Below are 26,428 nucleotides of genomic sequence, written 5' to 3'. Positions count from 1 at the left end.
TAAATGGCTGAGTAGCTCCCTGGTGACGCAGACCACACACACCTCAGTGTGATAGGGTAATTTTTAGGAAAAGCCTATGCGCATGCACTGTCTAGTCTAGAAAGTATAACGAGGGTGGCCTTTTACGTGAATCAGTACCTGCAGCCATGCTCCAAGTGTCCTGTAATTCCCAGGGGCCCCAAATCATTCTGGAGAAAGAAAGATCCATCCTGCACTGGTTGTTTAACCCTCTACATAGTAGGCATTCAGTTAAAACACATGGACTCAATAACACAATGTTAGCCAGTATTTATTGAGTACTTAATATGAGTCAGGAACCATTCTAAGTATTTTTGTTTAATGGTTCATTATTCTTCACAACAGCCCTGTGAAAGAGTGATTATTATTATCCCATTTTTAGAGAAGATTGAGGCATTAAGAGGTAAAGTCACTAGCCAAAGATTATGAGGCAGGTAGGTGGCAGAGCTTGATTTCAAATGATGCCCTGTTGATTCAGACTCTCTACCACTGCTTTTCAAGGCATCAGTGAAATACACTTTTTGGACAATGAATTGTTTAGGAGCTCTAGTGACAGTGAGAAGACAAGTTAGAATTTAATTGCAATAGTAAATGTGACTTAGACGAGGATATGTCATTGGAACAGGAAATAAGTAGACAGATTCAAGAGATACTTAAGGGAGCTGGAATCAGAAAGACTTGGTGATTGAAGGTTTGTGGCAGGTAAGCAAGAAAGATGTATCGATCACTGTTCTTAGTTTCCTATCTGTACTACGGTGGTCTGGAACCAAATCCCCAATATCTCCAAGGTATGCCTGTATTTCCTAGAGCAAACAAACTCATCTGTTTGGGGGCCTCAGTAAATAATTGTTGAATTAATCTAATCATACTATGTAGGGTTATTAATTGGCCTAATTTCAATATTGTTGTGTTTTAAGGAATAGGGAGGCCTGAGGAGAGGGAGGCAGTCAGGGAAAGGCCAGGCAGTGGAACAGTCAGAACACAGATTTATGGATTAAATTTGCCATTTTTCATGGGTGCCCCAAAACAATTACAATAATAACATCAAAGATCACTGATCACAGATCACCATAACAAACAAAAATAGAAAATGTTTTAAATCTTGCAAGAATTTCCAAAATTTGACACAGAGACATGAAGGAAGCAAATGCTGTTGGAAAAACAGCGCCAATGGACTTGCTTGACACAGGGTTGCCACAGACCTTCAATTTGTAAAAAATTGCAATATCTGTGAAAAGCAACAAAGCAAAGCACAATAAAATGAGGTATGCCTGTGCTAAATAAATAAATATCTGCTGACTTCAGTGGGCTCAACTTCTTTATTTGGGAGAATAGGACAAGAGAATGGAATCTTGAAAGGCATTGGGAAACATGGGTCCTACCCTCAGTGCTGTCAAATATGAGTTGTATCACCTTTGTGAACTTACTTAATATTTTTGGAATCTTACTGTCCTTACCTGCAGAAAGGAAATGGTAATGCCTAGCTGAGGATGTTATTAGAGATTATTTTTCAAGTTCCTGGCACAGAAGCTGTCACAAAGCAGTAACTCAATCCTGTTCACTAACATGTTACAAATGATGGCCACACAGAGTGATGAATAGGGTAACGTAACCAGTGCTTCAGAAACTGAAAAAGGGAAATGTTTATTTCTGAGCAGGATGAAGAAGGATCTGTCTTGAATTAGTCAGAGTTTGGCAGGCAGACAAAGGAAGGAGGGCCTTTTAGGCAAAGACAGCTGTCTCCACTAATGTACCCAGAAGTAGGAAAGGCTGGGAAGGAGGGAGGCCACAGGAGAGGGCTGATACCAGGAAAGGTATCTTCAGATCTATGTTTCTTCCTCAGATCTATATTTCTAATTTCTTACCAGGCATTGCTATTGACTGTCCCACAGACATTTCAAACTCAATATGCCTGAAAAGAAACTCATTATCTTTTATCCCAATCCATACTCCCCTTCCTTATTCCTTGCCAATGATGTATTCATCCTCCCAAACCCAAGGTGAAAAAAATGGAGTCATCTTCAGTGTATAACTTTCACATGCAGTTTGGTGCCGCCTATTGTCATAGGGCCAGAGAAAAGGAAACAACTAAAGTTTGCTATTTGGGGAAGATTGAGAAAGAGGGAGAGAAAGGATGATAATTTTGTAGCTGAGTATTTTTTTTTAAACATTTTTATTGCTGTATAATTGCTTTACAATGGTGTGTTAGTTTCTGCTTTATAACACAGTTAATCAGTTATACATATACATATATACCCATATCTCTTCCCTCTTGCATCTCCCTCCCTCCCACCCTCCCTATCCCACCCTTCTAGCTGGTCACAAATCACTGAGCTGATCTCCCTGTGCTATGCGACTGCTTCCCACTAGCTATCTATTTTACATTTGGTAGTATATATATGTCCATATATACACTACCACTCTCTTACTTTGTCCCAGCTTACCCTTCCCCATCCCCGTGCCCTCAAGTCCATTCTCTAGTAGGTCTGCCTCTATTCCCATCTTGCCCCTAGATTCTTCATGATAATTTTTTTTTTTTTTAGATTCCATATATATGTGTTAGCATATGGTGTTTGTTTTTCTCTTTCTGACTTACTTCACTCTGTATGACAGACTCTAGGTCCATCCACCTCACTACAAATAACTCAATTTCCTTTCTTTTTATGGCTGAGTAATATTCCATTGTATATATGTGCCACATCTTCTTTATCCATTCATCTGTCAATGGACACTTAGGTTGCTTCCAAGTCCTGGCTATTGTAAATAGAGCTGCAATGAACGTTGTGGTACATGACTCTTTTTGAATTATGGTTTTCTCAGGGTATATGCCCAGTAGTGGGATTGCTGGGTCGTATGGTAGTTCTATTTTTAGATTTTAAAGGAATCTCCATACTGTTCTCCATAGTGGCTGTATCAATTTACATTCCCACCAACAGTGTATGAGGGTTCCCTTTTCTCCACACCCTCTCCAGCATTTATTCTTTGTAGATTTTTTATGATGGCCATTCTGACCTGTGTGAGATGATATCACATTGTAGTTTTGATTTGCATTTCTCTAATTAATGATGTTGAGCATTCTTTCATGTGTTTGTTGGCAATCTGTATGTCTTCTTTGGAGAAATGTCTATTTAGGTCTTCTGCCCATTTTTGGATTGGGTTGTTTGCTTTTTTGATATTGAGCTGCATGAGCTGCTTGTAAATTTTGGAGATTAATCCTTTGTCAGTTGCTTCATTTGCAAATATTTTCTCCCATTCTGAGGGTTGTCTTTTTGTCTTGTTTATGGTTTCCTTTTCTGTGCAAAAGCTTTAAGTTTCATTAGATCCCATTTGTTTATTTTTGTTTTTATTTCCAGTTCTCTAGGAGGTGGGTCAAACAGGATCTTGCTGTGATTTATGTCATCGAGTGTTCTGCCTATGTTTTCCTCTAAGAGTTTGAGAGTGTCTGGCCTTACATTTAGGTATTTAATCCATTTTGAGTTTATTTTTTTGTATGGTGTTAGGGTGTGTTCTAATTTCATTCTTTTACATGTAGCTGTCCAGTTTTCCCAGCACCGCTTATTGAAGAGGCTGTCTTTTCTCCATTGTATACTCTTGCCCCTTTATCAAAGATAAGGTGACCATATGTGCATGGGTTTATCTCTGGGCTTTCTATTCTGTTCCATTGATCTATATTTCTGTTTTCGTGACAGTACATACTCTCTTGATTACTGTAGCTTTGTAGTATAGTCTGAAGTCTGGAGCCTGATTCCTCCAGCTCCGTTTTTTTTTCTCAAGATTGCTTTGGCTATTCAGGGTCTTTTGTGTTTCCATACAAATTGTGAAATTTTTTGTTCTAGTTCTGTGAAAAATGCCAGTGGTAGTTTGATAGGGATTGCATTGAATCTGTAGATTGCTTTGGGTAGTAGAGTCATTTTCACAATGTTGATTCTTCCAATCCAAGAGCGTGGTATATCTCTCCATCTATTTGTATCATCTTTAATTTATTTCATCAGTGTCTTATAATATCTGCATACAGGTCTTTTGTCTCCTTAGGTAGGTTTATTCCTAGATATTTTATTCTTTATGTTGCAATGGTAAATGGGAATGTTTTCTTAATTTCACTTTCAGATTTTTCATCATTAGTGTGTAGGAATGCAAGAGATTTCTGTGCATTAATTTTGTATCCTGCTACTTAACCAAATTCATTGATTAGCTCTAGTAGTATTCTGGTAGCATCTTTAGGATTCTCTATGTACAGTATCACGGCATCTGCAAACAGTGACAGCTTTACTTCTTCTTTCCAATTTGGATTCCTTTTATTTCTTTTTCTTCTCTGATTGCTGTGGCTAAAACTTCCAAAACTATATTGAATAATAGTGGTGAGAGTGGGCAACCTTGTCTTCTTCCTGATCTTAGTGGAAATGGTTTCAGTTTTTCACCATTGAGGACAATGTTGGCTGTGGGTTTGTCATATATAGCCTTTATTATGTTGAGGTAAGTTCCCTCTATGCCTACTTTCTGGAGGGTTTTTATCATAAATGGGTGTTGAATTTTGTCGAAAGCTTTCTCTGCATCTATTGAGATGATCATATGGTTTTTCTCTTTCAGTTTGTTAGTATGGTGTATCACATTGATTTGCATGAATTGAAGAATCCTTGCATTTCTGGGATAAACCCCACTTAATCATGGTGTATGATCCTTTTAATGTGCTGTTGGATCCTGTTTGCTCGTATTCTGTTGAGGATTTTTGCATCTATGTTCATCAGTGATATTGGTCTGTAGTTTTCCTTTTTTGTGACATCTTTGTCTGGATTTGGTATCAGGGTGATGGTAGCCTCGTAGAATGAGTTTGGGAGTGTTCCTCCCTCTGCTATATTTTGGAAGAGTTTGAGAAGGATAGGTGTTAGCTCTTCTCTAAATGTTTGATAGAATTCGCCTGTGAAGCCATCTGGTCCTGGGCTTTTGTTTGTTGGAAGATTTTTAATCACAGTTTCAATTTCAGTGCTTTTGGTTGGTCTGTTCATGTTTTCTCTTTCTTCCTGGTTCAGTCTCAAAGGTTGTGCATTTCTAACAATTTGTCCGTTTCTTCCAGATTGTCCATTTTATTGGCATATAGTTGTTTGTAGTAATCTCTCATGATCCTTTGTATTTCTGCAGTGTCAGTTGTTACTTCTCCTTTTTCATTTCTAATTCTATTGATTTGAGTCTTCTCCCTTTTTTTCATGATGAGTCTGGCTAATGGTTTATCAATTTTATTTATCTTATCAAAGAACCAGCTTTTAGTTTTATTGATCTTTGCTATAGTTTCCTTCATTTCTTTTTCATTTATTTCTGATCTTATCTTTATGATTCCTTTCCTTCTGCTAACTTTGGGGGTTTTTTTTTCTTCTTTCTCTAATTGCTTTAAGTGTAAGGTTAGGTTGTTTATTTGAGATGTTTCTTGTTTCTTGAGGTAGGATTATATTGCTATAGACTTCCCTCTTAGAACTGCTTTTGTTGCATCCCATAGGTTTTGGGTCGTTGTGTTTTCATTGTCATTTGTTTCTAGGTATTTTTTGATTTCCTCTTTGATTTCTTCAGTGATATCTTGGTTATTAAGTAGTGTATTGTTTAGCCTCCATGTGATTTTTTCCTGTAATTGATATCTAGTCTCATAGCGTTGTGGTCAGAAAAGATACTTGATACGATTTCAATTTTCTTAAATTTACCAAGGCTTGATTTGTGACCCCAGTTATGATCTATCCTGGAGAATGTTCCATGAGCACTTGAGAAGAAAGTGTATTCTGTTGTTTTTGGATAGAATGTCCTATAAATATCAATTAAGTCCACTTTGTTTAATGTATCATTTAAAGCTTGTGTTTCCTTATTTATTTTCATTTTGGATGATCTGTCCATTGTTGTAAGTGGGGTGTTAAAGTCCCCTGCTATGATTGTGTTACTGTCGATTTCCATAAAAGAGGCTGTTAGTATTTGCCTTATGTATTGAGGTGCTCCTATGTTGGGTGCATAAATATTTACAATTGTTATATCTTCTTCTTGGATTGATCGCTTGATCATTATGTAGTGTCCTTCTTTGTCTCTTGTAATAGTCTTTATTTTAAAGTCTATTGTGTCTGATAGGAGAATTGCTACTCCAGCTTTCTTTTGATTTCCATTTGCATGGAATATATTTTTCCATCCCCTCACTTTCAATCTGTATGTGTCCTAGGTCTGAAGTGGGTCTCTTGTAGACAGCGTATATATGAGTCTTGTTTTTGTATCCATTTAGCCTGTCTATGTCTTTTAGTTGGAGCATTTAACCCATTTACATTTATGGTAATTATCTATATGTATTTTCCTATTACCATTTTCTTAATTGTTTTGGGTTTGTTGTTGTAGGTCTTTTCCTTCTCTTGTGTTTACTGCCTAGAGAATTTCCTTTAGCATTTGTTGTAAAGCTGGTTTGGTGGTGCTGAATTCTCTTAGCTTTTGCTTGTCTGCAAAGGTTTTAATTTCTCCATTAAATCTGAATGAGATCCTTGCTGGATAGAGTAATCTTGGTTGTAGGTTTTACCCTTTTATCACTTTAAATATGTCCTGCCACTCCCTTCTGGCTTGCAGAGTTTCTGATGAAAGATCAGCTGTTAACCTTATGGGGATTCCCCTGTATGTCATTTGTTGTTTTTCCCTTGCTGCTTTTAATATTTTTTCTTTGTATTTAATTTTTGATAGTTTGATTAATATGTGTCTTGGCGTGTTTCTCCTTAGATTTATCCTGTATGGGACTCTCTGTGCTTCCTGGACTTGATTAACTATTTCCTTTCCCAAATTAGGGAAGCTTTCAACTGTAATCTCTTCAAATATTTTCTCAGTCCCTTTCTTTTTCTCTTCTTCTTCTGGGAACCCTACAATTCGAATGTTGGTGCATTTAGTGTTGTCCCAGAGGTCTCTAAGACTGTCCTCAATTCTTTTCATTCTTTTCTCTTTTTCCTGCTCTGCAGTAGTTATTTCCACCATTTTATCTTCCAGGTCACTTATCCATTCTTCTGCCTCAGTTATTTTGCCATTGATCCCTTCTAGAGAATTTTTAATTTCATTTATTGTGTTGTTCATCACTGTTTGTTTGCTCTTTAGTTCTTCTAGGTCCTTGTTAAACGTTTCTTGTATTTTCTCCATTCTATTTCCAAGATTTTGGATCATTTTTACTCTCATTATTCTGAATTTTTTTTCAGGTAGACTGCCTATTTGCTCTTCATTTGTTTGGTCTGGTGGGTTTTTACCTTGCTCCTTCATCTGCTGTGTGTTCCTTTGTCTTCTCATTTTGCTTAATTTACTGTGTTTGGGGTCTCCTTTTCGCAGGCTGCAGGTTCATAGTTCCCATTGTTTTTTGTGTCTACCCCCAGTGGCTAAGGTTGTTTCAGTGGGTTGTGTAGGCTTTCTGGTGGAGGGGACTAGTCTCTGTGTTCTGGTGGATGAGGCTGGATCTTGTCTTTCTGGTGGGCAGGTCCACGTCTGGTGGTGTGTTTTTGGGTGTCTCTGACCTTATTATGATTTTAGGCAGCCTCTCTGCTAATGAGTGTGGTTGTGTTCCTGTCTTGCTAGTTGTTTGGCATAGGGTGTCCTGCACTCTAGCTTGCTGGTCGTTGAGTGGAGCTTGGTCTTGGCGTTGAGATGGAGATCTGTGGGAGATTTTTGCTGTTTGATATTACGTGGAGCTGGGAGGTCTCTGGTGGACCAGTGTCCTGAACTTGGCTCTCCCACTTCAGAGGCACAGCCTTGAGACCTGGCTGGAGCACCAATAGCCTGTCATCCACATGGCTCAGAATAAAAGGGAGAAAAAAAAGAAAGAAAGAAAGAAAAAGATAAAATAAAATTTTAAAAAAGTTATTAAAATAAAAAAATAATTATTAAAAAAATTTTTTGAAGTAATTAAAAAAGAACAAAAGAAGGAAAGAACTACCAAACCAAAAAATAAATTCACCAATGATAACAAGCGCTGAAAACTATACTAAAAAAAAAAACAGGGCTTCCCTGATGGCGCAGTGGTTGAGAATCTGCCCGCCAATGCAGGGGACACGGGTTCGAGCCCTGGTCTGGGAAGATCCCGCAGGTCGTGGAGCGACTAGGCCTGTGAGCCACAATTACTGAGCCTGCGCATCTGGAGCCTGTGCTCCACAACAAGAGAGGCCACGACAGTGAGAGGCCTGCGCACGGCGATGAAGAGTGGCCCCCGCTTGCCGCAACTAGAGGAAGCCCTCGCACAGAAACGAAGACCCAACACAGTCAAAAAAAAAAAAAAAAAAAAAAAAAAACAAGAAAACGGACAGACAGAACCCTAGGAAAAATGGTAAAAGCAAAGCTATACAGAGAAAATCACACACAGAAGCATACGCATACACACTCACAAAAAGAGAAAAAGGGGAAAAAATATATATATTGTTGTTCCCAAAGTTCACCTCCTCAATTTGGGATGATTCGTTGTCTATTCAGGTATTCCACAGATGCAGGGTACATCAAGTTGATTGTGGAGATTTATTCCGCTGTGCCTGAGGCTGCTGGGAGAGATTTCCCTTTCTCTTCTTTGTTCATACAGCTCCTGGAGTTCAGCTTTGGATTTGGACCCACCTCTGCATGTAGGTCACCTGAAGGTGTCTGTTCTTTGCTCAGACAGGACGGGGTTAAAGGAGCAGCTGATTCAGGGGCTCTGGCTCACTCAGGCTGTGGGGAGGGAGGGGGACGGATGCAGGGCGAGCCTGCAGTGGCAGAGGCCGGTGTGACGTTTCACCAGCATGAGGTGCGCCGTGCGTTCTCCCAGGGAAGTTGTCCCTGTATCACGGGACCCTGGCAGTGGCGGGCTGCACAGGCTCCTGGGACGGGGGTGTGGATAGTGACCTGGGCTCGCACACAGGCTTCTTGGTGGCGGCAGCAGCAGCCTTAGCGTCTCATGCCCGTCTCTGGGGTCCGCGCTGAGAGCTGTGGCTCACGGCCCTCTCTGGAGCTCGTTTAAGCAGCACTCTTAATCCCCTCTCCTCACGCAACAGGGAACAAAGGAGCAAGAAAAAGTCTCTTGCCGCTTCGGCAGGTCCAGAGTTTTTCCTGGACTCCCTCCTGGCTAGCTGTGGCGCACTAGCCCCCTTCAGGCTGTGTTCACGCCACCAACCCCAGTCCTCTCCCTTCTATCTGGCCTGCGAAGCCCGAGCCTTGGCTCCCAGCCCCCGCCCGTCCCGGCGGGTGAGCAGACAAGCCTCTCGGGCTGGTGAGTGCTGGTCAGCCCCGATCCTCTGTGCGGGAATCTCTCCGCTTTGCCCTCCGCACCCCTGTGGCTGCGCTCTCCCCCGTGGCTCCGAAGCTTCCCCCCTCCGCCACCTGCAGTCTCCGCCAGTGAAGGGGCTTCCTAGTTTGTGGAGACCTTTCCTCCTTCACAGCTCCCTCCCACGGGAGCAGGTCCCGTCCCTATTCTTTTGTCTCTGTTTTTTCTTTTTGCTTTTGCCCTACCCAGGTACGTGGGGAGTTTCTTGCCTTTTGGGAAGCCTGAGGTCTTCTGCCAGCATTCGGTAGGTGTTCTGTAGGAGTCGTTCCACATGTAGATGTATTTCTGATGTATTTGTGGGGAGGAAGGTGATCTCCACGTCTTACTCTTCCGCCATCTTGAAGCTCCTCCCTGAAGCTGAGTATTTAGCTCAGATGTTTCCCTGGCGCTGTACCAATAGTATCTTTGATTACTCTTCCCTCTTATTATTTCTCATCTAAAAGCTCTTTCTTGTTGTTTCCAAACCCATTTAACATTAGAAATTGTGCTGCAGTGTAATATGTATTCTATGTTTGCTTATGCTTTTGTTTTGCTGTAAGTATAGTGAATATTATGATATATATATATACATATATATGTATATATATGTATATGTATATGTGTGTGTATATATATATATATATATAGTTCTGAAAAGGAAGTTGTGTCTGTAGACCAAACATGAACATTCAAGTTAGTGTAAATGTTTATGATTTTTGTCCAACTTAATTATTTTCCCTGGTATTTATTTGAAAATTTACCTTTGGGAAAGAATACCTAGGTATATTTTCCTCACTTATTATATTATCAAATATACATGCTTGGCTTTAGCATGATTTCAAATAGTTATTTATTTCCCTCATACCATTGGTTTACAGTCAGTTAAAGTTGTCTTTGGGCTACATTGGTACTAATTGTTTTACTGGTATTTTTTCTTATTCTAGTTTATTCTTTCTAGTACTATTTGTTGAGCATATACTATAAGCCGTATTTTAATTTTTTCTCATTTAGACTAGTTTGATCACAATGTAAATAACCTAAACTAATGCACTTTAAAATAACTTGAAAAGGCTTGGTTAGATGAAAGAGAGCTATATACTGATAAGCTTAATAATGAACTAGACAATGTAGATTCAGTATTAAAAACCAAAATACACCCATTTAGGTCTTTGTTTTCAATGTATTTGCTTTTCCAACTAGCCAGTTTTATGAGGTTAATATAAAATCAAGGTGATTTAGTTATCTGTTCTCAGTACATGAAAGGCAAAACATTTCCAAACTAAATCACATTTTTACCAAGATAGACATCCTCAATATATTTATTTATTGTTCTCATGGTTCCAATAAGAACATATATGAAATCTATGAACGGTTTGCTTAATATCTTATCAAACAGTTATGGCAATACAGGTTTCTCCTGCTCTCTGAAACTAGAGTGCTTCTATGAAAACTTTCTCAAGCTGAAATGGTGTAAAGCAAAACAATTTTCCCTTTCTATCTTTTTTTAGCAAAAGTGAAAATTCTCTTCAGATTTCTTTCTGTTATCAGAAACAGGTACTAACATAGACCTTCCTTTTGTAAAAGTGAAGTGGCATAAAGTGAACTTTTGAAAGGCAGGGGATACCTGTAATCTAGTTGAGGATGTTAAATGTGACCATCTCATATTTACTGCAGGATGGCACTGCTTACCATCTTCTTTTGATTTAAAATGACTTCTTTCTTGTAAGTTTCTCTTTAGTAATTAAATGTATTTGTTGTTTTTGATTCCAAGTCTGATGACATACAGATTAACATTTTCTGTGTTATAGCACAAAATGCTTGTGCAGTGAGTCCTTCAATTTTATACTAAAGTCCTTCATTTGAATTGGTAACATCAATGACTTAGACATATTTGTTTTGTAAGAGAATGAATGAATGAACAATTTATAATCTAAAGTATACTGATGAAGAGAGTTTCAGAACTAAAAATTGAGGTAACTACTCTCTTCTATTAGTACTGACTTTTAGTTCTTCTTTGAATACATATTTTGTCTATATGTGAACCTTAAAGTTTCTCAGTATTTTATTGTGTGCTATATATTAAAATAAATTCATTTACAGTTAAATACTCTATTATGATTTAAAAGCATTCTGTCTTTGAATGTGTATCTTAGATTTAAAATTCTTATGGGTGGAAGGGCAAATGAGGTCTTTGAAGTTCTTGCTGTGTATTTCCTAATTAAAAAAAAAAAAATTTTTGCACAGGTCTATATAGAAGCTTTAGCTATATAAAATGTAAAATAATAACAGTGGCAATAATATAACTTTCAATGCAACCATCTAAAAATGGCAGACTTAACAGATACAGATATGATGTTAGCATATTTAATCTGCTATGTGTGTCATCTTGAACATATGCCCAACGGTTGTGATGAAGGGTAAAACCAGGCTTTATGCTATTACTTGGATTCAGTTATAAGGGATATTCCACCCAGAGCAGGTGGCATTGTATGCACTGTCCTATATAAAAATCTTGCCATTTGGCACCTAGGCCCTGAGGCAGAATTCCAACCAAATTGTCAGTAGGAATGACGCCAACCTAACAGATGAGCGGAAGGCGCCAAAGCTGAGAGTCCATATTCACGTATCAAATGTGTTTACTTACAGCAGGATTCCCAGTTATACGTCTTCAAACATGTTCAGAAAAACTGTGCCAACATGAAGAGGTTGCCCTGCCTTTAATCCCCCTAGATCAAGGATTAACCTTGAATTTATTTTTAGAGATGCAATTTAGCCACAAACCTCTGTTATCTTTTTAAGCTGGAGGAAGAATAGGTAGTTTTGGATTTTTTTTTTTTTTAAGATTTATTATTTATTTATTTATTTATTTATTTTTGGCTGTGTTGGGTCTTCGTTACGGCATGCGGGATCTTTGTTGAGGCATGCAGCATCTTTCATTGCAGCGTGGGGCTTCTCTTTAGTCGTGGCATGCGGGTTTTCTCTCTAGTTGTGGCATGCAGGCTCCAGGGCGTGTGGGCTCTCTAGTTTGTGGCACACAGGCTCTCTAGTTGAGGCGCGCGAGCTCAGTAGTTGTGGCGCCTGGGCTTAGTTGCCCTGCAGCATGTGGGATCTTAATTCCCTGTCCAGGGATTGAACCCACATTCCCTGCATTGGGAAGCAGATTCTTTACCACTGGACCACCAGGGAAGTCCTGGATTTATGCATTTAATTGCTCAATCCTTACTCTGTTGTTTATCTGGTCACTCATTATAATAATAATAATTTAAATGCCATTAATTCAAAATTTTGTGTTGATTGTATTCATACTAAACTATTGTTTATGAATGATACAGCAACATAACATATAGGACTAATTTTTTAAAAGGATGAAAGTTGATTTCCTTAATATTCCCACAATATTCACTCAAAGCTGTAAGTAAGGCAATGAATAATTACCTACATTTCACCTTTACAAAATAGTGAAAATTAATACTTCACTGGGTCATTTTACCCATAGATGACTCGATGAAAATGTGTGACAGGAATAAATTGCAAATATTTTGTTGAGAGACTCAATATGATGGTTCTTAAAAATCTTGAGGGGCTTCCCTGGTGGCACAGTGGTTAAGAATCCGCCTGCCAATGCAGGGGACACAGATTCGAGCCCTGGTCTGGGAAGATCCCACATGCTGCGGAGCAACGAAGCTTGTGCGCCACAACTACTGAGCCTGTTCTCTGGAGCCCGTGAGTCACTACTACTGAGCCCACGTGCTGCAGCTACTGAAGCCCGCACGCCTAGAGCCCATGCTCCACAATAAGAGAAGCCACAGCAATGAGAAGCTGGCACAACACAATGAAGAGTAGGCCCTGCTCGCCGCAACTAGAGAAAGCCTGCGCGCAGCAACAAAGATCCAATGCAGCCAAAAAATTTTTTTTGAGTTATTTTTTTAAAATATGTGACTAGGAAATGTTTTAGAGAAAACTGTTGGACAATTACTGTGTTTACTAAAATGGACTAAAATGTATTCCTACTTGAAATTTAGTGGCTGTATAGTAAAATGTGCTGAGACTAAGTCTGATTCATAAAGGTAGTTAGTACACTTAGATAGTGGTGTTCTCTTCACATAATTTAGCAATTGACAGGGCAACAAAGTTAAAAAAAAATGCAAGTATTTAAAGGCCACAGTTTACAAAGAAAGTAAATACTAAGAGAAAGATCATTCTTTTAGCTGTTTCCAGTGTGAGAACAACATGAACTCTCAAAAGGAAAAATTGCTGTAAAAGTAAAGCTTCCAGCTGCTTTATAATCCATATGAAAGCCAAATGCTAATCTCTAGATTGTTTTACTAGATTGCCTCAACATAAGATGCCATTCTTATGAAAAACTTTATGATTTTGTTAAATAAGTAAAGCATGACAGTTATAGGAATCTTAGACAATAAAGATGTGCACAAAGAAAAATGGCTATCGAATCACTCCAAATACAACATCAGTCTTTAAAATGCAAATATTTTGTGCTATTTGTACATGTGTTCATATTAAAGTGAGATCACATAAAACGTATTTAGGTACTGAAATCTGTTTTTTATTTTTTCGCTTAAAATATATTGGTACCATCTCCTAATTTAAAAAATACACCTATTGCATCAATTTCAAATTAAGGGTATATTTCAGGACACTTAGATTGTTTGTAATTTTGCATCTTTAAAAAGAGAAACTGTATAGTTCCTTTACTGTCGCTTGGATAACATGTTTAAGTGTTTTCTTAGGTTCTGACCCTGTAGATGGTATTGCCTGACTTAATGTTACACACTTTTGTAAGCATTTTGAATTGCCCTCCAGAAAGTTAACTCTAGTAAAAACTCACACCAACAATGCATGAGAATGAGTTCCCCTACAAAACAAAAAACACTAGCTGTAATCAAAAAATTTTATCATTTACCATCTGATAAGAAATAAATAGAATGTCATTCAAAATATTTTTTCTATTATTATGAATGACTGAATTATTTGGCCTAGGTTTTATTGGCCAGTTTTATATTTTGTGATTCCTTTATTTGAATGTAAGATCCCATGGTAAAAAGTTTATTTTGTTTTGTTCAATTTTCATCTCCAGTAACTAGAACAATTTCTGTAACATAGGAGGCACTATCTTCAACTATTTTGTTTAAATTAACCATTTTTGAAGCATCATTTCTGTTCTTTGTTCATTTTCTATTGGCATGTTAGCGTGTGTGTGTTGATTTGTGTTATGTGTGTTTTTTTAACTGTAAAATTATTAATCTCTTGTCTGCCAAAAATGAAAGTCTATTTTTTTTCCAGTTACCTGAAATATGTTTATAGCATCTTATCTGCCTCCTTCCCTCCTTCTCTTTCTAATTTTTATTTTAAAATATATACTGTTAAATAGCTCAATCTGTTTCCTTTTGCCTTTGGAGTCATACTTAAAAATCTGTCATTTTTAAAAGATGTATATTTAAATCCACGCTGAATTTTTTTTTCTAAAAATGTTAGATAAATATAATTTTCTCTTAATTTCTAACCTGTTATCCTAACACTATTTATGAATTAGCTCCTTTTTCCTGAAATTGAGTTATATATATATACTACATATATTAAATATCTAGGAATGTTTGGCCCTATTTCTCTAGCTTTTGATCTATTCTATTGATATGACCATTTTTCCCCTAGTACCTTGTAGTTTTCACTCAATTGATAATGTGTTTTAATAGCTGATAAAGTCCTCTTTACTCTTGGTTTCATCTACATGCTGTCTAAATTTTAATAAATATTCATTAAATATTAATTACTCACCTTATTCTTCATTAAACATGTTTTGAGTTAGTTATCTTAGTCATTTTTTTCTTCCATAAGCATTTGAGATTTATTTTGGAGGGAGTGTTTTTTTTTAATGCCCTACTTGTTTTTTAAAAGAATGTTAGTGCTTTGGTTAGAAAAGCAATTATATTCCAATAAAGATGTTAAAAAATATATATATTCCAATTTTAAATCAATAAAGGATATATTTTGCAAATAAACATATTTTGTATTTAGGTTAGGAAGTTACCTCCATGTCTGTTGTGCCAGTCAACCCGCAGCATTACTTAAATTTAGCTATCTGGAGTGTGAAAAATCTAAAATGCCATGTGGCTGCCATTTCTCTTGTGCTTCCATCAGTTTGTTATGTGTTTCTTACCTTATTATTAAAAATATATTGGCCATGAGTTGTATGTAAATATTAAGCTTGCTGCATATCCACGTATATGGAGGTAAAACTTCAGACGCATAAGCATTTAGCTACAGATATCTAAAAATAATTTTCCTTTATCTTAAAATACTGTTTTGCAATCAAGAAAATGTATCATGAGGTGGAATTATTTTTCACGCAGGTAAAGTAATCCTAATCATAGTTAATGAGCAATATACACTTTCCAAAGCCTTTTATATCAGTGGCAGACTGAGAGTTTTTACAAAAGAATTAAATGTCAAGGCAAACAATTATAAGATTTGTATGGTCAAATAATACCTTTTAAGTGAAGATAGTGTACTTGAAAGAGAAAATAAGCTCTCATTCAGGTACAGGCTATGCTGAATTCACACGTGAAATGCTGCTTGCAGATGAGTGTAACATTTCAAAAAAGGTATGTTAGGTTTGGAAAAGCCAAGAGAACAAAAATGAAATGGCCAAGGGCAGGCAGTTGTTTTCCTGGAGGATGCCCTTGAAGTTGCCAGGGGTGGGTTGTGGGGAGAGCCACACTGAGCTCCTCCAATTTTGGCACAGATAAATGACAGTATCTCAATCTCAGATGAAGCGCCACATTAACACAACCACAAAATCTGTCACTTGTATTAGTCTAGATTGTCTAAGATGTAAGTATTGATAGGAAATTAGATGTGCGGGACATTTATTCAGGGAAGAGGGAACGGAACCGGACAAGTCTGGAAGAACCTTTGGATGATGATGGAGGTCTGACCCCTTCAAGAAGAGAAGAAAGAAAGGAAGTGAAACATGGTTTTAAGAAAATTCTAGTAAAGGTATCAGGCAGTCCTGAGCCAATGTCCCCACTTAGGGGAGTGTTTCCCAGAAATGGTCCATCTTAGTACATCTCTCATGCTTGGTCATTGATTAGGAGCAGCTGTGAGAATCACAACTTCCATCCTAACGGGTTCTGCATCTCATAAGGCAGCAACTGAGGCTGCAAGTCATATATGTAGGAGAGCCCATAGATGTATTGTCATAGCAGCCAAAGCATTTGACACCTGTCCCCCCCGTGTTTGTCCTTCCAATCTGGATGCCTTTGCTAAATCTCTTCTATACAGACTTTCTGATTCTTTATTGAAGTATAAATTAAAAAGCTCAGGGGTCAAGTGAGAGAATAAATACGTGTTGTTACATGATTAAAGTGTATGCACAGTGTGAATCATATAATATATAGTTTGGGTAAATTTAAAATAGACATATTCAAATATATCCTGAGTAAAGAGGATCCTCTCAATTTAAATCAGTTAATGTGAAATTTCAAAGTGAAAGCTCTGTATGTAATTAGACAACAAAGTGCCACTAACCACTTTTGTTATATTTTTAAGTGCTTCTTTTTAATGTATCATTTATAATGTTTTGTTCTTTATCAAGGATTTAAAACTTTCTGCAAAACACTTCTGAAAACTCTGTTTCAAAGTAGATTAGCTACTTTAACTTCTGTTCAAAATAATGTAGTTACACTTTCTTTTAAATAAGAGTTTAAGTTTATAACTGATGGAAGCAGGAAGCTGATCACACTTCTCCTAAAAAAAGTGAATTTTTAGAAAAGCAAATTGACGAAGAAACCATTAATAACTCAAGAGTTCTAATCATGGTGGGCAGGGGACTCTATAAGCCAGTGGTATAGGGAAGCCTGTCTAGTTTCGTTCCCATTCTTCATCCCTGTGGGAGAAGGGATGAAAGGATGCAGGAGCTCTTGGGGCACAGCTGATCCAGAGTGCCAGAAAAGACAAATTACAGCTTTCAAGAGGTGGGAAATAGTCATGGAAATGAATCACCCTTGCTAAGGTGGTAATGGCTGATCGTTGTGTGAGAAACAGTTCCAGAAAGACTTCGTTGCCAAGAGCCTGAAGGTTAAGGAAAAACATCAGGAAGAATTTCTGACTGACAACCTGAATTCCAGGTGAGTCAGAAGAGAACCTTGTAATAAAAGGCTATATGTATGATCAGGGTGAATTAGGAAGACAAGTTAAATAGGATTTAAAATTAATGTGCTGCATGTATATTGTCATTTCCTTAGTGAACTGGTTCTAAGGAGATGATAACCTCTTTTATGAATTTTGAGTTTACTTAATTTATTAATATATTTTAATTAAAACACAAGAAATGGTGTATAACACCCTATTAATAACCTAAAATTTGATAAGGTTAGCCATCTGTCTTCCTGAAAAGCAATCTCTGAAAATCCTAATTCTGCTGACAAACACATGTTTGCAAACTGGAATCTTGGACACACACGCTTGGGCACTTAGAGGGGAGCTGCCAAAAAGGAAACGAGGAAAATCAAACTTCAGTTATGAACGGAGAATCAATGCAGAGAGTGTTATAACTTACTCATGTATGAGGGACAGAAGACTGTATTCTAGTGGAACACATGAGGCCAGGATAAATCAATGACTGTTATATATGACCTTCTTTCAATAATTAGGGGGAAAAAATGAATCAAAAGGAAAAACTATCTCATTATTCTTTGTGATATATTTAGAGAAAAAACAAAAAAAGCATGAAGGCTTACATAAAATGTTCCTTTCCATTAGTATTCATAACTGAGATTGTTTTAATTAGTGTTATCCAGTTTTATACGTTCCAGCTTGCTATATTTTAAGAAGATATTTAGCAATAAAAATGTCTGAACAATTAAAAAATATAAATTGCATCAATAGCATCAATTTAAAAGACATTAGGTTCATATTTCTATACATAAAATTCTAATATTAAGATAATTATGTGTATTTAACCACTTGCATGGAAGATTAATGTAGATGATTATTGCATGTTTTTGATAACTGAATGCAGTGGGAAAGGGCATGGGTATTGCAGTCATATCCGTGTGGAGTTAAATCCTCTATATACCTTGTATTCAATATCCAGATCCTGTCAGAATTCTGATTCTCTAACTAAGCTTCTACTTGCTCATCTATGCTATGGGGAAAATGATACCATTATTGTAAAAATTGGGGAAAAATTTCCGTGACTGTTTTTGAAGATATCAGCCCTCATGTGGTAACTATCCAACAGTTGTTTCCTGCATGTTGCAGAATAAGACTGAGTGCTGCTTTGTCTTATTTTAGAGCCACCCTCTAGTTAACTTAAGCTGTTGAGCTTTGTTTTTATGAGAGAGCTGAGGAACTGTCATTTCTTCCTCTCTCACTGCCACTTTAGCCTTTTTAGGAAAGTTTGCCTCAGTGGAACTTCTGGGTTCCATACTTCCCAGGGCTGCATAAAAATTTGAAATATCATAGCAAAATGACACCAAAAAAAACATAATTCAAAAATATACATGCACGCCAATGTTCATCGCAGAACTATGTATAATAGCCAAGACATGGAAGCAACATAAATGTCCATCGACAGATGAATGGATAAAGAAGACGTAGTGTGTGTGTGTGTGTGTACAGTGGAATACTACTCAGCCAAAAAGAAGAATGGAATAATGCCATTTGCAGCAACATGGATGGACCTGGAGATTATCATACTAAGTGAAGTAAGTCAGACAAAGAAAGACAAATATATGGTATTTCTTATATGTGGAATCTAAAAAGAATCATACAAATGAACTTATTTACAAAACAGAAATAGACCCACAGACATAGAAAACAAACTTCTGGTTACTAACAGGGAAAGAGGGGGAGGGATAAAATAGAAGTTTGGGATTAACATATACACACTACTGTATATAAAATAGATAATCAACAAGAAGTACTGTACAGCACAGGGAATTATACTCAATATTTTATAATAACATATAAGGGAAAAGAATCTGAAAAAGAAATATAGATATAGTTATATATGTATAACTGAATCACTTTGCTGTACACCTGAAACTAACACAACATTGTAAATCAACTACACTCCAATAAATAATAAATAATCAGACAACAAAAATATAGATTTTTATCTCACTAATAGCCATCCAGTAGTAGCATAACTAGATGGCAGGCAAGTCACTGAATCCTTCATTTTCACAATGGACTTTCATATTATGACCATTATATGCTGACACAACTAAATCTTATCTTTCACTAGCCAAAATTGAATTTTCGTATAGCAGCTGGTCAGAAAAATATTTGAACTATTGCATAGTGATATCATCCAGCCAACAGAGCTCATAAAGTTTGCAATATTGAAAATTAAAAAAAGATATGAAGAAATAATTAGGTGTGCTGAAAAAAGCCACATCTTCAGTGTCAGTCAGAGGGTCTGTGCTTCCATCTCTTCAAGCACTTCAAGCAGAAATTATCTTTCCAAAAGACAGATGTTGTATCAGTTATACAGACAGATTTAAGAAGAGCTCATTTATAAATGGTTTGTCTTTGTAATACCACCTTAACCCTTAAATAAACAGCAGGCGGCTGTTGATGTTGCCTTTACTGAAAATAAGATATTTGCTAGGAAAGCATTTTATGTGGTTTTGTTAATTCCTTCAGCAAGTGTTTACTGACTATGTCCTATGTGCTAGGCATAGTTCTAAGCACTTGATACATAAGTTAACATAAAGGACAAGATCTCTGCCCTCACAGAGTTTACATTCCAGTAGAGGGAGACAGAAAATAAACAACACAAATACAACACACACACACAATAATTTAAGGCATTTACATAACAGGTTAGAAGGGGATAAATGTCAGAAAATAAAGAGGTGGTCAGGGAAAAGTTTGTACTAGGATTTGCAACTAGGAGCTTAAAAACTCCTTTTTTTTTTTTTTTTTCTGTTCCAAAATGAAAAGATTTAGAAGTCCATTGAGGTAGTTTTAAGTTTTCTTTCTGTTCCTTTATCATCTTTTATTATAAAGAAGCTAAAAATTTGAACAGAAAGAGCACCTCTAAACCAAATAATATTCTGAATGGCTCAGGTAAATAGTGTAGTTTTAGAAACTATTCATTCTTCCTCATCTTCTCATTTTCCTTTTTTCAAAATTCTAAGCTACCTCCTTCTATCTTATTCTTCTGTCACAGTCCTAAAATGTCTGCCTCCAGAGGGCACATGAATAACCATAAAGATTCTTAACGTGATCTCCTTGTACAACTAAACCCATGAAAGTCATGAAATATGGCAATGTCAATTCATCAGTGCACAAAGAATACCCATGATATGAAATCTGCACAAGACAGTTAATCCATGATTGGATTATATATTGGCAAGCTAGGGATAATATTTTATAAAATATAGGTACCTTTATGCAATGATATTATACTTCATAATATCAATACATTTATGAAGTGATATAATAGGTAATGTTTTGCTGGCCTTAATGATCAGAAAATAGAGTATATTTTACATAGGGAAATTGACATTTTTTCTGTTTCTATAATTATCTAGCAACAATATTGTTGGAGATAAAAATCTCTGGGACTGAGATTTCTCTGGATTAAATTAAATAAAACATATCAGAAAATGTATGTATCAAAAATCACTGAATCCTATTTTATTTTAGGATTATGTTTGGTTTTCATTGTGTATATCAACATGAAAAGTTGGCTGCTGCTTTTAATGTGTAGCCAGTCAAAGGAACTATGATGAGATGAATATTTCAGCTTAAAAAAAATTGTCTTCTAATATGAGTCAACATTAGAAGAGATCAGTAAGCAAGGAGACCCCTTAATGAATCCTTGTCTTACCTTTTGAAAACCACATATCTAAATATAAAATACATAAGAGCTCCAGTTTTCTCTAGAGCCAGACTTCGCTATTTCTTTTCCAATATAGCTGGGTGAGCTATATTGAAAGGATATGTCAGCCTTTCTCGCTTGGCTTTGGTCAACTGTGACACTTGCTTTAAGACCATGAAAACTGCTGTGCATGGTGCTATATGCAAATGTGAAACATATGAAAATGTGAGAACATAATTTTACATAGCACGATTTCAAGCTTTATTATACTGTCTCTAGCTCATTGCTTCTTAAAGGATCAGAAATGGAGTTGAAAATATATCCCACTATTTGTTCTATGTTAATAGTTATCCGATATGATTTCTTCCTAGCTTTGAGACAATGTATTCTGACATATCTTTTGAAAATTGGACATCTGCAATGGAGTGTTGTATATGAAAGAATAGCATCCATTACATTTATAGATAAGCAGCTAAATCATTATATCTTGCAATCTTTGTGTAGTCCAGATGTGTGATATACTGATATTACATTCTTTTCATGTTGTTCCTTACTCTGAATACATAACCCAAGACCTTGTCTTCAATAATCTACTGTTTTATCTTTTATCTGCACATTTGAACTCTAATGTCTGCTGGATCAAACACTTCCTTTCATTAATAAGATGAAAAGATTTTCCATCTATTATTCTCAATTTAAAAAATAAACCAGTGTATTGTGAAGATTAGAGGCACAAAGCCAGAGATTCCAGAGTATTCAGTGAGTTCTACATAATTATCAGGAATGTATATTGCATTTGAACTTGAAGCACCTTACAGTAAAATTTGACTTTTTGTCTTGAAAAAGGCCCAATAGCATGTTAAAAAAACAAAGAGAGAAAAGAAACACAGAAAAAACAAAAAACTTGCCTTCAAAGTAGTGCTGATTGGTGTAGATGTTTAAAATTTCAGTGATAATACAGGAGTAAAAGAAATTCAAAATGACCTTTAGAAGTTATTTTTGTTCCTTAGCACACCACCAAACCCTTACTTCTATTCCTTTATTTATGGTACAATGTATGAAATCATAGCATAGATAAATAAAAAGATCAACATTGAAGTACTCTTCCTTTTTGATAATTACATGATAGCTAACTTCAATGAGTAACGTTTTCCTATAAAATGTTAATATAAATCTCCAAAACAGAATCTAACATTAGTAGAGAGCAAACATCTTCTGAAAAATAATTCTACGCATCCAAGGAAAAACATCTGTGCTTTTTGGACTTTATATCACAGGAAGTAAAAGCTTTAGGAAGTGTGTAAGAGATGAGTTTTTGTTTTGTTTCTGTTTGTTTTCTGAGGATGAAGGTCCAGAGAGAATGGTTGTCATTCTGTCTGCTGCCAGAGAAAGGGGGGCCTGTAAAACTATGTCAGATGTAATGTTCCTTAAAAAATACTCGAGTCTAGAGGCTAGCCTTGTCTCATCCTTCTGTCTCTTCCCTTAATGATTCCATCCACTTTACATTGTCTTGTTTTTCATTATATATTCTTACTTTTGAAATGCTGTTTTCTGAGTATGGTACAAATTCCTTCATTGCTTTTACTCCTCTCTGATCACCTGTTCAGTTTCTTTCTTGGGCTCATTTCACGTCAGATTTTTTTCCTATCTTTGTCACAACAAATGATCTCCCCCCACATGTATACTGTCAAGCAGTCTCACTCCTAAAAGCCAACATAAACTGATAAGGAGATGAAAAATGTTTTGCCTTGCTGCCTGTAGGCATTAAGACTTCACTGATCTTTTGTTAACTGGTTTGATGATTTTATTCTGAAGTCTTCCTGTCAACCTACTTTTTGCATCAGTATTTTCTCTTACATTGTAATTGTGTACAAGGCCGAGATTTGCCTACATGTTTGTCTTTGAACATTGCAATTAAGCAATTAATGGACGTCTTTTCTTGTTAATGAGTTTGTTCCATGCGATGCAATCTCATTTCACATCCAAACATACTTGGGAGGGAGGTGAGATGTTGGAAAAAGATTGCATAATTTGCTCATAGTCACACATTTATTAGTAGATCTAGAGTAGATGGAGAGGGCTTTCATTTTTTTTTGTCATTTAACAGCAAAACATGTTCGTTCAAAGAAATAGTTGGTAATGCATAAGTTTATTCATTAGGGGGACCTTTATTTTACTATTTTATCTGATTTTTCCTTTCTAAAAAGCACCACCCCACGTAGATCTCATAAGAAGTGTGCCTCAGCTTTCTCATTTCTAAGATGGGGATTTGTTAAAAGTAAATGTAAGCAGTTTAAAAAATATTCTTTCATAGTGTAAAATAATATATGAATGAAAAGTGCCATTAATATCTTTTCTTGAAAGTCTGCCTTAATGTTTTTCCTATGTATTTTTTTCAATTGCTTGGTTATACACTTTAATTCTCATTTGTTTGCTAAAGAAATATTTACTGATATGCTACTATGTTTCAGAGACTCATGGGTGCTGAGAATACAGCAGTGAACAGCAGATAAAATTCCTGTCCACTCTAGTGGTAAGACTCAGAAAAATAAAGAAAGAAATTGAAGCGTGCATATATTAGAGAATAATAAGAGAAATAAAGAAAAATACAGTGGCTGTGAGGCTTAGGGAGTGATGAGGCAGTGGAAGTTTTCCATTTTTAATAAGAAGATCAGGGAAGTCCTCCTTGGGAAAATGGCCTTAAAGAAAAAGTCTGAAATAAGGGTGATTATCTGGAGGCAAATTATAACTGGCAAATGAAACAGCAAAGGCAATTGTCCTGAGACAGTAGGGTACTTGTCTTATTTGAACAATAAGAAGACCAGAAGTGTAATGTAGCTAGAGAGGAATAGGGAAAGAGTAGTGGGGCATAAAGCCAGAGGTGTGAAGTGGGGAGTGTCATGTAGGGGCTTTGTAGGATTTGGACTGTGACCCTCCCTGTGATATGATAGGAAGCTATGGAAAGTCTGAGCGAGGTTCACGCTCCCTATTGTGAGATCAAGAAACCAAAGAGGAGCAGAAAGGAATCAAGAAGACCAGTTAGGAAGCTATCACCCATTGGCCAGGTGAGAGAGGATGATGGTGTTGACGAAATGGCAGTGAAACAGGCAAATTCTCGATGTGTTTTTAAGATAGAGATGACAGTATGTCCTGATGGGTTTAATGTTGGTGGGAGAAAAAGAGAGAAGCCTAGAACATCTACAAGGCTTTAGGTCTGGAAAGATGGAAGAATAGGGTTGCCCTTTATTGAGGTGTAGGAGGAGCCATTTGTATGTGGGGGGTTGGTAAGTGTGATGATGGTGGTATATGTGTGTGTTGCGGGGAATTTATAAAGTTTCTTTTATTGATAAGTGTAATATAATTATTAGATCAAGTTCTCTAGTCTAGACTATTACCTTCCTTCACCCCGTAAATAGTTGTCAGTTTCTTTTGATTTTACATTGGTCCGCTCTCTGGATCCCATGCCTCCTTTCTATACTCACTGCCTAACATTGCCCTTCAGTCCTTCTTGCCTGAGTTATTAAAACAGCCTCTGAATCTTCTCTCTGCTACTCACCATTACTCTATCGTGTTCCTCTCAAGCACTGAAGTCAGATTAATATTTTGAAATGCTGTAGAGATTATGACGCTATCCAGCCCAAAGATGTTCAAAGACTCACCTTCCTTTCCCTACACATTTCCTATCCTGGTATTCAAGATATTCCAAAATCTGACCCCAAACTTTTATCTTTTAAATTTACTTGATATTAGTACTCATCACTAATTACAATTCTGTCAATTGAATAGTTCCTTATGACAGGAATAACCAACTTCCTCCTTACCTATCAACCCATTTTCACTTGACCAAAACCCTCTTCATTTGAGGTCAATGCTAATTCTCTCTCCTTAAAGACATACTCAACTCCTGCCACCAATAGGGAGTAATCATTCTCTATTCAAACTCCCATTTTTAATTTTTTTATACTAACTATGTCCATTAGTTTAAAGTTGTATCTTTCCTTATAAAGTGATTCCTCCAGAGAAGATCTTACTTGGCTAGAAAAGATAATCCAGGTAGAGATGGACCTTTCTTTGGTCAAGGTGTACAAATTGCTGCATAACAGTATAACCAATACTGGTTTTTAAGACCAATGCAATCATACCACTGCAGTCGATGCCAATTAAATTCTTAAGATATTGAATGCATTTGTTTTTTAGTTTCACTTGCCTCATTTGAATAGGAGAAATGAAATTGTTCATAATATCAACAAGATTATCTTTACAAATGGAAAAGATGCACATTTTGATCCTATATTGTACCCATGCAACAGTATTCCTATGATTGTGCATCTTGAGATAAATTTTGATACCCATTAGATAAATAGGCCCCATAGTCAAAAGGAAGCAAAGACTTAAGTTTTTGGCAGGAATGACCTTTCACTACAAGAAATATTTTTAAAATTTTTTTTAAATGTTTGTTTACTCTTTTTTTTTTTTTTTAAAGGGAACGCTATTTATTTATTTATTTAGGCTGTGTTGGGTCTTCGTTTCTGTGCGAGGGCTTTCGCTAGTTGCGGCGAGCAGGGGCCACTCTTCATCGCGGTGTGCGGGCCTCTCACTGTCGCGGCCTCTCTTGTTGCGGAGCACAGGCTCCAGATGCGCAGGCTCAGTAGTTGTGGCTCACGGGCCTAGTTGCTCCGCGGCATGTGGGATCTTCCCAGACCAGGGCTCGAACCCGTGTCCCCTGCATTGGCAGGCACATTCTCAACCACTGTGCCACCAGGGAAGCCCAAGAATTATTTTAAATGTCTATTCTTATCACCAAAGACTTAGTCTAAAAGGAGTAAAAAATCAATAAACCTATTTAAGGATGGTGAGACAAAGTAGATGACATAGTTGGAGCATTAAGGGCAGAGGAAGATGGAAAGAGAGTGCGTTAATTTGGACAGTAAAAAATAGCAAATATCCTGCCATTTTAAATGTTATTAGGACCAAATCTGAAGAAGTACATAACCTTTCAATGAGCCCAAGTTAAATATTCTAACTTAAAAATAGTATAGTTGTAGGAATAATTGCAGTCAAATTTGCACAATTATCAAATAATTGTGATAGAAATCAAATAAGCAGGTTTAGAAATAAACTCAGATGATACGAATGCCACTTAAAGGCTTCACTGAACCAAAGCAAACTTTGTTCATCACAGACTAGAACTTGTGGGCAGAAGGGCCTGAAGATGCCCAGGATCCTTATTCTTTAGACCCAGTGGAGGCAAGTACTTGACCTACAGGATGACTGGAAACATAGGGGCTGGACACTCTGCAGGCCTCTTTTCC

The sequence above is a fragment of the Balaenoptera physalus genome, assembly GCF_965194825.1.
Source record: "Balaenoptera physalus genome assembly, contig: HAP1_SCAFFOLD_971, whole genome shotgun sequence".
NCBI lineage: Eukaryota > Metazoa > Chordata > Mammalia > Artiodactyla > Balaenopteridae > Balaenoptera > Balaenoptera physalus.
The sequence above is the reverse complement of the archived record's forward strand: the minus strand, read 5'-3'. Positions refer to the sequence as shown.